General features: G+C 45.0%; 1 pseudogene; it reads left to right on the top strand.

Annotated features, from left to right (window-relative positions):
- Positions 1 to 7: 7 nt before the first annotated feature.
- LOC123743113 (GPI mannosyltransferase 2-like) lies at positions 8 to 2,820 on the top strand (annotated as a pseudogene).
- Positions 2,821 to 11,606: the final 8,786 nt, after the last annotated feature.

Genomic DNA, 11,606 nt, shown 5'->3' with positions numbered 1-11,606 from the left:
TGGGATAAAATCGTGCACACTTGTGTGCAATCCCCCTTTGTCTCAGCTTCCTTGGTTATGACTAGTTTCTAGGATTTGAATCAAGACAAAGTAGTCCATTGTTGATAAATGATAAATCTATACGGTATCATAATTAGTTGATGTGTGAAAGGTCATAAGTTATAGTAGAATTTCATTATGCAATAATGATAACTGAACATCATTCAAAGCTAATATTATTCCCCTTTTTAACAGCTTGAGACGATCGCTTTTTCACTCCAACTTTTATTTTGAAATAGAGAATTACCCCGGAAGTAACATTTTGCGGACCAACTGGTTCCAACAATAGATTGTGAAGGTTTCCGACCTTATGGTCTATGGTTCTGACCTGGCTTCTCTAATCAAAAAGGTAAAGATGTGTAACGTTAAAAAAAAAAATTAAGCAAAAAAATAGGCCCTGTGTAAATGAATGTCAACGTTTTGTCATTTGCCACCGTCTATTTCAGGTATTTGTAGAGGTTAAATTGTGTTGCCTTCGTTCCATCCACACCAAGCTAGCTCGCGCTAGATATTGTTATGGGTAAGGCTGTTCATAGTAATGACAGATGGACGTGAAGACGGTTCTGCAATTCGCCGCAACCACAAGAGGCTTGTCACTACTAATACAGGTCAGTAATAATTATGATTTATTTACAAAAGTTGCTGGTTAACTACAGCATGGCGTCCACAGACTGAAAGACTTGGATGTTAGTAAATTAGAAAAGTGTCATTGGTGTGTGCTTATCATCTCATGTTTGCTATGCCTCCCTTTCAGGCTCTCCTAAATGCTGCAATCCCAGATCACGAAGCTGATGCATTCACTCCACGTGCAGAGGAGGAGCCTCTGCTTCTGGACCGTGCAGTGCAATGGTTTCTAGGGGGCCTTTCCCACTGGGATGCAGAGCATTTCCTCTTCATTGCTGAGAGGGGCTACCTGTATGAGCACAACTATGCCTTCTTCCCCCTGTTCCCTGTCATACTGCGGGGCCTTGCAGAGACTATACTACTGCCCCTCAGTGGCTGTCTTACACTGCGTGGACGCCTGCTACTGGCTGTTGCCTTGGGTAACAGCGCCCTCTTCCTGCTGAGTGTGGTAGCACTGTATGGACTCGGCCGTGTGGTGCTGCAGGACCGGCGTCTTGCTCTAGTCTCCAGTTTGCTCTACTGTCTCACCCCTGCCAATGTCTTCATGATGGCTGGTTACTCAGAGAGCCTGTTTGCTGCACTGACCTTCGGGGGCCTCTTTCTCCTGGAGAGAGGATATACCCTCCGAGCCTGCCTGGCTCTGAGTATAGCCACTGCTGCACGAGCCAATGGACTTGTGAATGTAGGATTCTTGCTGTATCTGCCCCTGCAACAGGCCCTCTACAAGATCTGGGGAACTGCGTAAGGACAATAACAGACACAGCAAATGCCTCCACTACATCTGGATCATCGCTCGTCACCTGTTCACGGCTGCATTGGGCACAGCAGTTATTGCCCTCCCCTTCTTGGTCTTCCAGTACTATGGGTACAGGGCGTTCTGTACACCCTCCCTCTCCTTGGAGCAGGTTTCCCCTGCCCTCATCCAGCTTGCTGAGGATAAAGGCTACAGGGTCCCTGACGAAAACGCACCCCCACCCCTCTGGTGCCTGCGACCCCCTCCCCCTGCTCTACTCCCATATCCAGGATGTGTATTGGGATGTGGGCTTCCTGCGCTACTTCCAGCTTAAGCAGATACCCAACTTCCTGCTGGCGCTGCCCATGGCAACTCTGGGCATGGTGGCAGCCTACATGTACTATAGGGATAACCCAGCCAGGTGTCTGAGACTGGGGCTGTGGGACAAACAAACGGCCAGACAAACCCACACCTGGATTTTACAGCCCCGGGGTGTTTTTACATGTGGTGCATGCTACAATGCTCCTGGGATTTGGAACATTCTGCATGCATGTGCAGGTAAGGAACAAATCAGTGGAAAATGTTTATGTAAGGGGATTTCAACAGGTCTAGTTGGGGATCAACCAATCACATTGTTAAACAAATTGCGTGTTTGAAGATTTATGAAATACAGGCAGCTCATCTAGTCAATTAATGTTCTCTTTTACTGATTTCTCCAGGTTTTGACCCGGTTTCTGTCTTCTGCCTCCCCTGTACCTTTCTGGATCAGTGCCCACCTGCTCTTACTCTACGAGCCTCTCCTTCAGCGAAGGTCACCACCCACATCCAATAAGGGGCAGCAGCGGAGGACACCCAGGACTGTCTTCTTGTACTTACCCCAAAACCCCATTGTTCATCTACTGTCCCGCTGGAAGACATGCTCTATCCCCACACGATGGATTCTAGGGTACTTCATCTCCTATTGGCTTATGGGCCTGGCACTGCACTCTAACTTCTTACCATGGACTTGACCTGACACTTTCTACTGAAGACCTGATGTGTGCACAAAATACTATTTGAGGGCAATAATAATAGCTCTGAAGCATGTCCATATTTTCTGCCTGCTTCATAAAGACAGTGCTGTTTTAGATAGCAACTGGCTACTCACCTCTGTTAGTGTTAGGCAATAAGGTTCGCGTGTCTTATTTGCACTCCATCTCACTCAGAAAATTAATTTTAATATCCCCCCCCCCCCCCCCGATTTTTGTTGTTGATTGATTTGCGATCCAGCATTGATTATTCCATTCACTTGAAAGTTCCATTATATCAATTTGTCTCTGAAAAAGTACAGGGTGCAGTTTGTGCATGGGTTTTTAATGAAATGTTATTGTATTTTTTGTTTACTAAAGAGATACTGTGTAATAAAGCATCACAAATAATTAGCATTTTTGGTTGATAGATGCAGCATTTCAGCAATTGATTTCAGCACCACGGACAGCAAGCCTTTCTATGGATAGTCTAAAAACAAATGGTCTAAACTCAAAGGAGAGTGTGCAAGGTTTATTTTAGAATGTATTGTTTTGAGTTTAATGACCCAACTGAAGCCGGGCGGGCGGGTTGTCCGCTTTGACGCCTCACTCAATTAGAACATGTCTCTATAGTCACACAAAACAAATGTCATTCACTTTTTTTCGAGCTCATTTGAATTGAAAGTGGTAGCTGTCTGGTGAGTACGCAGGCCATGGAAGAACTGGGACATGGGGCCGTGCATTATCTTGCTGAAACATGAGGTGATGGCGGCAGATGAATGGCATAACAATGAGCCTCAGGATCTCATCACGGTATCTCTGCATTCAAATTGCCATCAATAAAATGCAGTTGTGTTCATTGTCCGAAGCCTATGCCTTCCCAAACCATAACCACACCATGTGGCACTCTGTTCAAAGCGTTGACATCAGCAAACTGCTTGCCCACACAGCGCCATACACACTGTCAGCCATCTGCCTGGTACAGTTGAAACTGGGATTCATCCGTGAAGAGCGCACTTCTCCAGCGTTCCAGTGGCCATTGAAGGTGAGCATTTGTCCACTGAAGTCTTACGACGCCAAACTGCAGCCAGGTCAAGACCCGGCTGAGGATGGCGAGCATGCAGATGAGCTTCCCTGAGATGGTTTCTGACAGTTTGTGCAAAAGTTGTTCGGTTGTGCAAACCCACACTTTCATCAGTTGTCTGGCCTCAGACAATCCACAGGTGAAGAAGCTGGATGTGGAGGTCCTGGTCTGGCATGGTTACACGTAGTCTGCGATTGTGAGGCCAGTTAATCATGCGGCCAAATTCTCAAACTACGTTATGGTAGAGGAATTCATATTAAATTATCTGGCAATAGCTCTAGTGGACATTTCTGCAGTCATCATGACAATTGCATGCTCCCTCAACCTGAGACATCTGTGGCGTTGTCAAAACTGCCCATTTATTGTCCCCAGCACAAGGTGCACCTGTGTAATGATCATGCTGATTTTTCCAGATTGGCAGCTACCACCTTCCGAGGCTACGGTGAACGTTTCATCCCATGTAGGAGCTGCATCTATTTTGCACAGTTCCGGGATAAAATTGACTGGCCAAATTTCCAATGTGGAAACTCAGCTTATTGAGGAATATGTCTGAGCTGGACATCCTGCTGACCAACCATTTCGCCCACCTGCTTCCAGAGATTTCCTGCTCCATCATCTACCCTGTCTCCTGAGGGTCCAGGGGGTTTCTACCACAAGCCTCTACCCCTGGGCTCCCTCTCACATCAGGCCTCGAGGGTGTCTGAGGCTCCAGCATCCCACCCTGCTCGGAGGGTTTCTATTGATGTGGGTTCTCCGTCCCCCATTGGTCCCCAAGGAGGCACAGAAAAGGCCGGACATCCACGGCCATTCCCCAATAAAACACATTTAGAATCAAGGCAGGTAAAATAGCAATAGTGGGATGGCACTAAATACATTTCAGATTGGGACTAGGACTATGAGAAAGAGTCTGTAGAATTTGGCTTTAAGGCCCGTTTTAAAAGCTCAGATGGACAGGGAGAGTATTCCAAAGGCGAGGGTAAAGGGAGCAGAAGGCTCTGTTCTCCATAGTTCAGAGACGTGTCTTGGGGACTTGAAGCAGTAGGGATTGGCTGGAGCGGAGAGTGCAAGGTGGCTCGATGAGGTGAGGTCGGTGATATAGGTAGGGCTCAATCCGTTCAAGGCTTTAAATACAAGCAGGAGGATTTTGAAGTCGATCCTGTAGTTGACCGGTAGCCAGTGGAGTTGGACCAGGATCGGGGTGATATGGTCTGACTTCTTGGTCCTAGTCAGGACCCTGGCAGCACTGTTCTTGATTAGTTGGAGCCTCTGTAGTGTGGCCCCCTCAAAACAGCATGTTGCCTTAGTCGTTCTGAGAGAAGAAAAAGGCGTGGATGAGTTTCTACACATCTGGCTGGGAGAGTGATGGTATGACCCGGGCAATGTTTTTTAGAAGGAAAACTTATACTTTACATATTTCATTATGTGGGCATCGAAAGACAAAGGCTCAGACCTGACTCCCAGGTTGGAGATGAGAGGACAGATAGATGGTCTGGCCGTTGATTGTAGAGCAAGTGTTTCCAGCACTGGTGACCTGCTTGGGTGTCCCAATAAGCGTAGCCTCAGTCTTGCTACTGTTCAACTGGAGGAAGTTCTCTCTCATCCATGCCCTAGGCAGCTGCTGAGTTTTACTGGAGCAGAGATGTGTCCAGTGTGGAGTTAATGTAAACCTGGGTATTGTTAGCGTAGCAGTTGTTATAGTCTGAGGATTTGGCCCGAGAGGGAGCATGTAAATTAAAAACAGGATAGGCCCCAGCACTGACCCCTGTGGGATGCCGCATGTCTGCAGTCTACTCAGATCTGGACTCTCCAATAGTGATGTATTGCTTCCTATTGGAGATGGGGAGGTTGGAGATGGGCCTGTAGTTGGATAGGATATCCGGGTCAAAGTTGGGTTTCTTCAGTAAGGGTGTGACTGCTGTTTTGAAGATCGATGATAGCTCTCCGGTCAGCAGGGACTTGATGATCAGGGTGGTGACAAACATAAGTAGGCTAGATGAGCAGGTTTTGAGTAGGGATGTGGGGTAGGGTTATGGGAGCAAGTGGTGGCCTTCATTTCAGACATGATTCACTGCACAGCAGAGGAAATTACTTCTGTAAAGTTGCTGATGGGTGGGGCAGTCTTGGTTGGGTGTTGAGGAGGTGGGGTGCAGGTCGTCTTAGAGGCCATGATGTTTGTCCTGATGGTGTCAATCATTGTCTTGAAAAAGAAATCTGAGAAGTGATTGCACTGCTCAGATGGGGCTGCAGGAGAGCATGAGTTTGAAGGGTTAAAAAGGCAGTTGATGGTTGAGAACAAGGTTCTGGGGTTACCTGTTATATTGCCAATTGTGCTGCTTTTAAGGCAGCAGAGTAGCTTGCCTGGTGGTCTTTATAGGTGGACAGTGAGACCATCCTTTTCTCCAATGTCTCTCAAGCTTACAGCAATGAGTCTTCATCCTGCACAGTTCATCAGTGAATCAAGAGGACGAGAATTGGAATGTTACTTCACATGTTTTTTCAGGGGCAAGGATGTTCAGGGTATTACTCAGAGTGCTCTTATACAGATTGACCATGTCATCGAGGGCCAGCTCACTGCAATTAAACTCAAAGGTGAGCTGGATGTGTTCCTGGAAGAGGGATGGGTTGAGTTTCCTTAGGTTGAGGAATTTAATGTCCCTCTTTGGGGAGGAGTTGGAGGGGTCAGAGACTTGTAAGAGACACCTAGCTTGATGACATCCAAGTCAGAGACAGGGACATCACCAGTGACAATGTGTGTCCACAGTTGTGGGTGGAAATATTTACAGGGTTGTTTAAATCTGTTCAAAACATCTGAGGAATCCTTGTAGTGGAGGAAAGTTGCTGCCACTTCTTAATCTTTGGTCCAGGAGATGAGAGATCTAGGCTAGTAGTCAAATCCAAACAATTAGCTAGTTGATTGGAGAAGTATGCTAATATCTTGTCAAGTTTAAGGTTGGTTTAGATGACTAGAATTTGTATTCAGTATGTTACAAAACTTAGTACACTGGTCTGTAACCTGATTTAAGATGTGCATCTATGTGAATAATCAGTGCCTAGGTGTTGAAAGTGCATGTTCCTAGGGAGACAGGAACCTTACATTGGTCCAGGGGCAGCTCTGTCTCTTTTGACCTATTTTGGGTTGGCCGAGCCCAAGCGGAATATTATGTTCAGATGGTGACGGATGCAGATATTTACAAAAAGGAAAACTACAAACATGCATGCCTAAACTAAGGATTTAAAATCCTAACGAAAGGCCTCATGGCCACGAAATGAACCAGCAGGCTCGCAAGCTGGGACACTGACTGACGATCCTTAATTGGCAGCACCTGATGTGCTTATCAACCAGGCTCAACACCTAGTTAAGGTTGCTGTTGCCCACTGAGGGAATGGAGTGTGGAAGTGGTAGTGTGCTGCCTAAACTACCTAACCTATTCCCCAAAAAGTACTAGATTAGCTTTAATAAAAGCTGTTCATTGATGATAATGCACAAAAAAACTCTTAAAACAAATTTGTCACTAAGAGCCACAGCTTCAGTTTTTGTAGAGTAAGTGTATCCTTTATGGAGAGGGTTGGTGGGTGCTGATATTTTTCCTATTTCACACATATACAAGTGTGTATTAATATGCATGTGTTTTTTGCATATCCCTCTGAGAGTGGGTTCACGGCCTTGAGCGTATTTACTCACATAACCTTTACTAATATATACAGAATGAATTCCCTCAATAGAAATTAGATATCATATAAGCATGAGAAAAAAATATCTATTAGCGCCTGTTCCATGTTAATAATTTGTAGTCTCAGGATGGTAAGTTGGTGGTTGAACATATCCCTCTAGTGGTGTGGGGGCTGTGCTTTGGCAAAGTGGGTGGGGTTATATCCTGCCTGTTTGGCCCTGTCCGGGGGTATCATCGGATGGGGCCACAGTGTCTCCTGACCCCTCCTGTCTCAGCCTCCAGTATTTATGCTGCAGTAGTTTATGTGTCAGGGGGCTAGGGTCAGTCTGTTATATCTGGAGTATTTCTCCTGTCTTATCCGGTGTCCTGTGTGAATTTAAGTATGCTCTCTCTAATTCTCTCTTTCTCTCTTTCTTTCTTTCTTTCTTTCTTTCTTTCTTTCTTTCTCTCTCTCAGAGGACCTGAGCCCTAGGACCATGCCTCAGGACTACCTGGCATGATGACTCCTTGCTGTCCCCAGTCCACCTGGCCATGCTGCTGCTCCAGTTTCAACTGTTCTGCCTGCGGCTATGGAACCCTGACCTGTTCACCGGACGTACTACCTGTCCTAGACCTGCTGTTTTCAACTCTCTAGAGACAGCAGGAGCGGTAGAGATACTCTCAATGATCGGCTATGAAAAGCCAACTGACATTTACTCTTGAGGTGCTGACTTGTTGCACCCTCGACAACTACTGTGATTATTATTATTTGACCATGCTGGTCATTTATGAACATTTGAACATCTTGGCCATATTCTGTTATAATCTCCACCCGGCACAGCCAGAAGAGGACTGGCCATCCCTCATAGCCTGGTTCCTCTCTAGGTTTCTTCCTAGGTTTTGGCTTTTCTAGGGAGTTTTTCCTAGCCACCGTGCTTCTACACCTGCATTACTTGCTGTTTGGGGTTTTAGGCTGGGTTTCTGTACAGCACTTTGAGATATCAGCTGACGTAAGAAGGGCTATATAAATACATTTGATTTGATTTAAACTTCTGACTTCAACTGTACATCCAAGGTCTTAGCAAAATGACCCTATCATGGCATTGTCTAATGTCATATCTAGGACGCTCCCAATTCACGGTGTGTTGCTTAGGGCACTATCCTAAATTGATAACTACATGATAAGTCTACAGCTGCAAGGCACCAGCTTCAGGCAGTCTACAGGGATGACCTATGGACCTCTGTGGAAAAACTGGTGAGTAGTGTAGCTGTAAAGTCAAAGGCCGGTATTTTGTTCGGACCCTTAAGTGATCCGAGCATAAATAATCATTAAATGTTCCATTGTACGTGTGCATTTGTGCTTACACCATTGTAGCGGTGATGGGTATGAAGGAGTCTATTTCATAGCTATGTTATCCACGGAGGAGCTAACCTCATGACGGAAGTACTCTACACACTGAACCAGTTGTACGCGGTATGATAATGGTTTTCCTGACTTCTAATAACTTTCCTCCTGAATGGAGGGTTCTATTTATTAGTGGCATGTGTGTTGACAATCAGAAGAGTGTTCTGGAGATTCCCTTACACGTGTTGCAATCTGAGTGACTACTAATGCCTCTGTCGCTGTTATCAATAGCAATTTGACTTGAGGTCTCTAACCTTCTTACTGATTGTGGCTGGACTGACTGTGCTGACATTGGTACTGATACTCAAGGGGACCAGTTATCCTACCATTTTATATTGAAATGTTATCCTACCGGAACACATGATTAGAGCATTTTACTAGTTGCATTGTAGTTGAACCTACACATAGTAAGGAATTATTATTTTTGCCATTTGTTTTGGAAGTGGAAAGTCCACTGGACCTCTTTTACGACGAGTGTGGTACACCCCAGTGATATCTTAGATGTGTTCTAAGGTTATCCCCGTCGAGGGGCTTATCCGCTCCTCTGTTCTCATGGGGAAGTTTACAACACGTAGTCTCGACCCCCCCCCCCCCCACCAACCTTGATGAAGCTCATCATGGGTCTGGCCTACTATGCCTCCCTTTTGTGTCTCGGGACCCCCCCACCAGCGGTTGGTGTTAGTATCTGAGGCACAAACGAAAAGGTCGGACCCTATGTACAAGTTGTCAGCGGCCATGTTGTTATAAGAATGGTTGTAACCTTTCAACCAAATCTCCTGGTGTTTCTACTTCAAAACGCTCAGTGGCTGTCGAGGCTTGTCAGTCACCACAGCGTCCGCGTGTGCCAACCTCTTCAGTACCTGCGAACTGAGACGAGGATATCTGTCTGATATCGCAAAGTGTTTCAGCAGTGGGAGTTATCAGGTCAGTTGCGGGACTGATGCCATTAGTGTCATTGTAAGGGGTGACAGTCCCCCACAAAGCGGAAGTTGTATAATCGGAAGTAGAGTACACTCTACACGTCAATGTTTTTATTGCTGAGATGGCCGCAGTGCATAACTTCACATACAGAATCCCTATATAACGTTATAAATCAACTTAGGTATTTACATCCATACCACCAGCAACGATCATAGCGCACCCAGCCAGAGAGGTACACATACCATTTTAGAGGAAATCACAGTGTCCGAGGGCATCAATGAACAACCCTTACCCATCTCAACTGATACCCTCTCACACTTTTCAATGGCTTCTCCTGTCAGTGCTCACTACCTGTAGATCAACGGGCGGTAGCAGACAGAATCCCTAGATAACGTTATCGTCGAAAAACTCAGCTCACACAGAACTGGTTTGGGTATTCATTTAGACACGCACCTCTTTCACACCGGAGCTAGTCCCCTGACAGCTCTCATTCACTCACTATTAAGTACTAATAAAATCTCTTATCTAAATTTCAATTTTCTTATTATTACAAATTTCAATATTTTGTTGAACTCAGCTTACCACTTATTATCCAAATTTCCATCTCTTAACACTAATAATCTCTTATTATCCAAATCAGCTTAATATCCAAATTTCAACCCATTTATTATGCAGATTTCAAATCAGCTTAACACGTCCATTCCACACTCACACAACTCACATTCACTTAGTACTATTTCCAAACACACTCCATAATCTCCCTTATTACTCCATGTGCATCTTCAATGATTCTCGTCTTTACTTCCTATGCACCATATGTATCTTCCTATACATATAAAATAAGACCTTGTGCTCAATAACACCTTGTGCTATTATCAGTGGCTGCAGACCACGTAGACACTTCAAATAAATGCCTACAGACAGCTGCCAGCGGGGCTTTCCCATGGTACCATTACTTGCTCTAGTCTTCTGTCATATTTATCTTCAACGGTTCCTCTATAGTCTCTACAGTCCCTCAGCATCTGTAGTCCCTCAGTATCTATAGTTTTATTTTTATGCAAATTAATTTAAATTGACTTACTGAAATTCATTCGCCGTGTTCCTCAAATGTTTGCAGATGATGTGTCTCCTCCTGGGCAGCTCACATTAAGGGTCTGGGCGGGTCCTCGTCGTCTTATGGTCAGACGGGAATTTCCCTCGCCCTTCATAAAATGTGCCACTGGTTTTTCCTCGCAGATCCTCACTGGAAAGCACTGCAGACAGAATCAATAATCTAGTTTGTGAGGCCAAATTGTCATGTAAATAACCACTATGGACATTATTATCAGCAAGCTGGTGAGGTTTCAACAAACTTAATGCACCATAGTACACATGGTCGGGAACGCCATCGGGGCAGTCCCGTTAGTCCTCTTATATACTGCTTACACAGAAAAGTTATATTGCATGATTTCCCTTATTCATAACAATTCAACATTAACTTTTGGTTCATGCATGTGATCGACCAATACCTCAAGAGGCTTCTTCTCTCCAAGCTGAGATATCCCTTTCCATTCTCAAAGCAATGTTCTAGGCGTACTGCCAAATTGCTTATACTGATGGTGAGGATTCCTCCCAGGTACGTTCAATCAGTCACTGGCATGAACCCAGTTGAATTGGTTATTAGAAAAGCACAAACAGAATCTTCCTTCACAGTATATTCCATGGCATTGCAGAGAATTATGTAAGTTAGTTGTTAAAGTTAGGTAACATATTTTACTTTACATATCTTGATGTGGGTTGTTGATTTTGCTTTTGGTCTCATTGTAGTGGTAGAAAATGGCAGAGCACTTGGATCCAGGAGCCTGACACCAAAGCCCACTCCTTACACCAGTGAAGGAGCTCTCTCACTCAGTTTCTCTCTCTCTAAGGCTACAAACACAGAGTTTCTCTTTACTCACTCTTTTGAATGCTCAACCAATTTGATCGACATGGGCTGCGTATATATAGCCAGCACAATTCTGATATTTATTTTCACTAGTTGGTCTTTTGACCAATCAGATCAACTCTGAAAAAGATCTGATGTGATTGGTCCAAATACCAATTAGTGAAGAAAATATCACAATTGGGATGCATGTGTTAAATGTGGCCATAATGATGTAGCTTA

This window comes from Salmo salar, chromosome ssa05, assembly GCF_905237065.1.
Source record: "Salmo salar chromosome ssa05, Ssal_v3.1, whole genome shotgun sequence".
NCBI classification, from domain to species: domain Eukaryota; kingdom Metazoa; phylum Chordata; class Actinopteri; order Salmoniformes; family Salmonidae; genus Salmo; species Salmo salar.
This window is presented reverse-complemented; position numbering and strand designations above follow the sequence as displayed.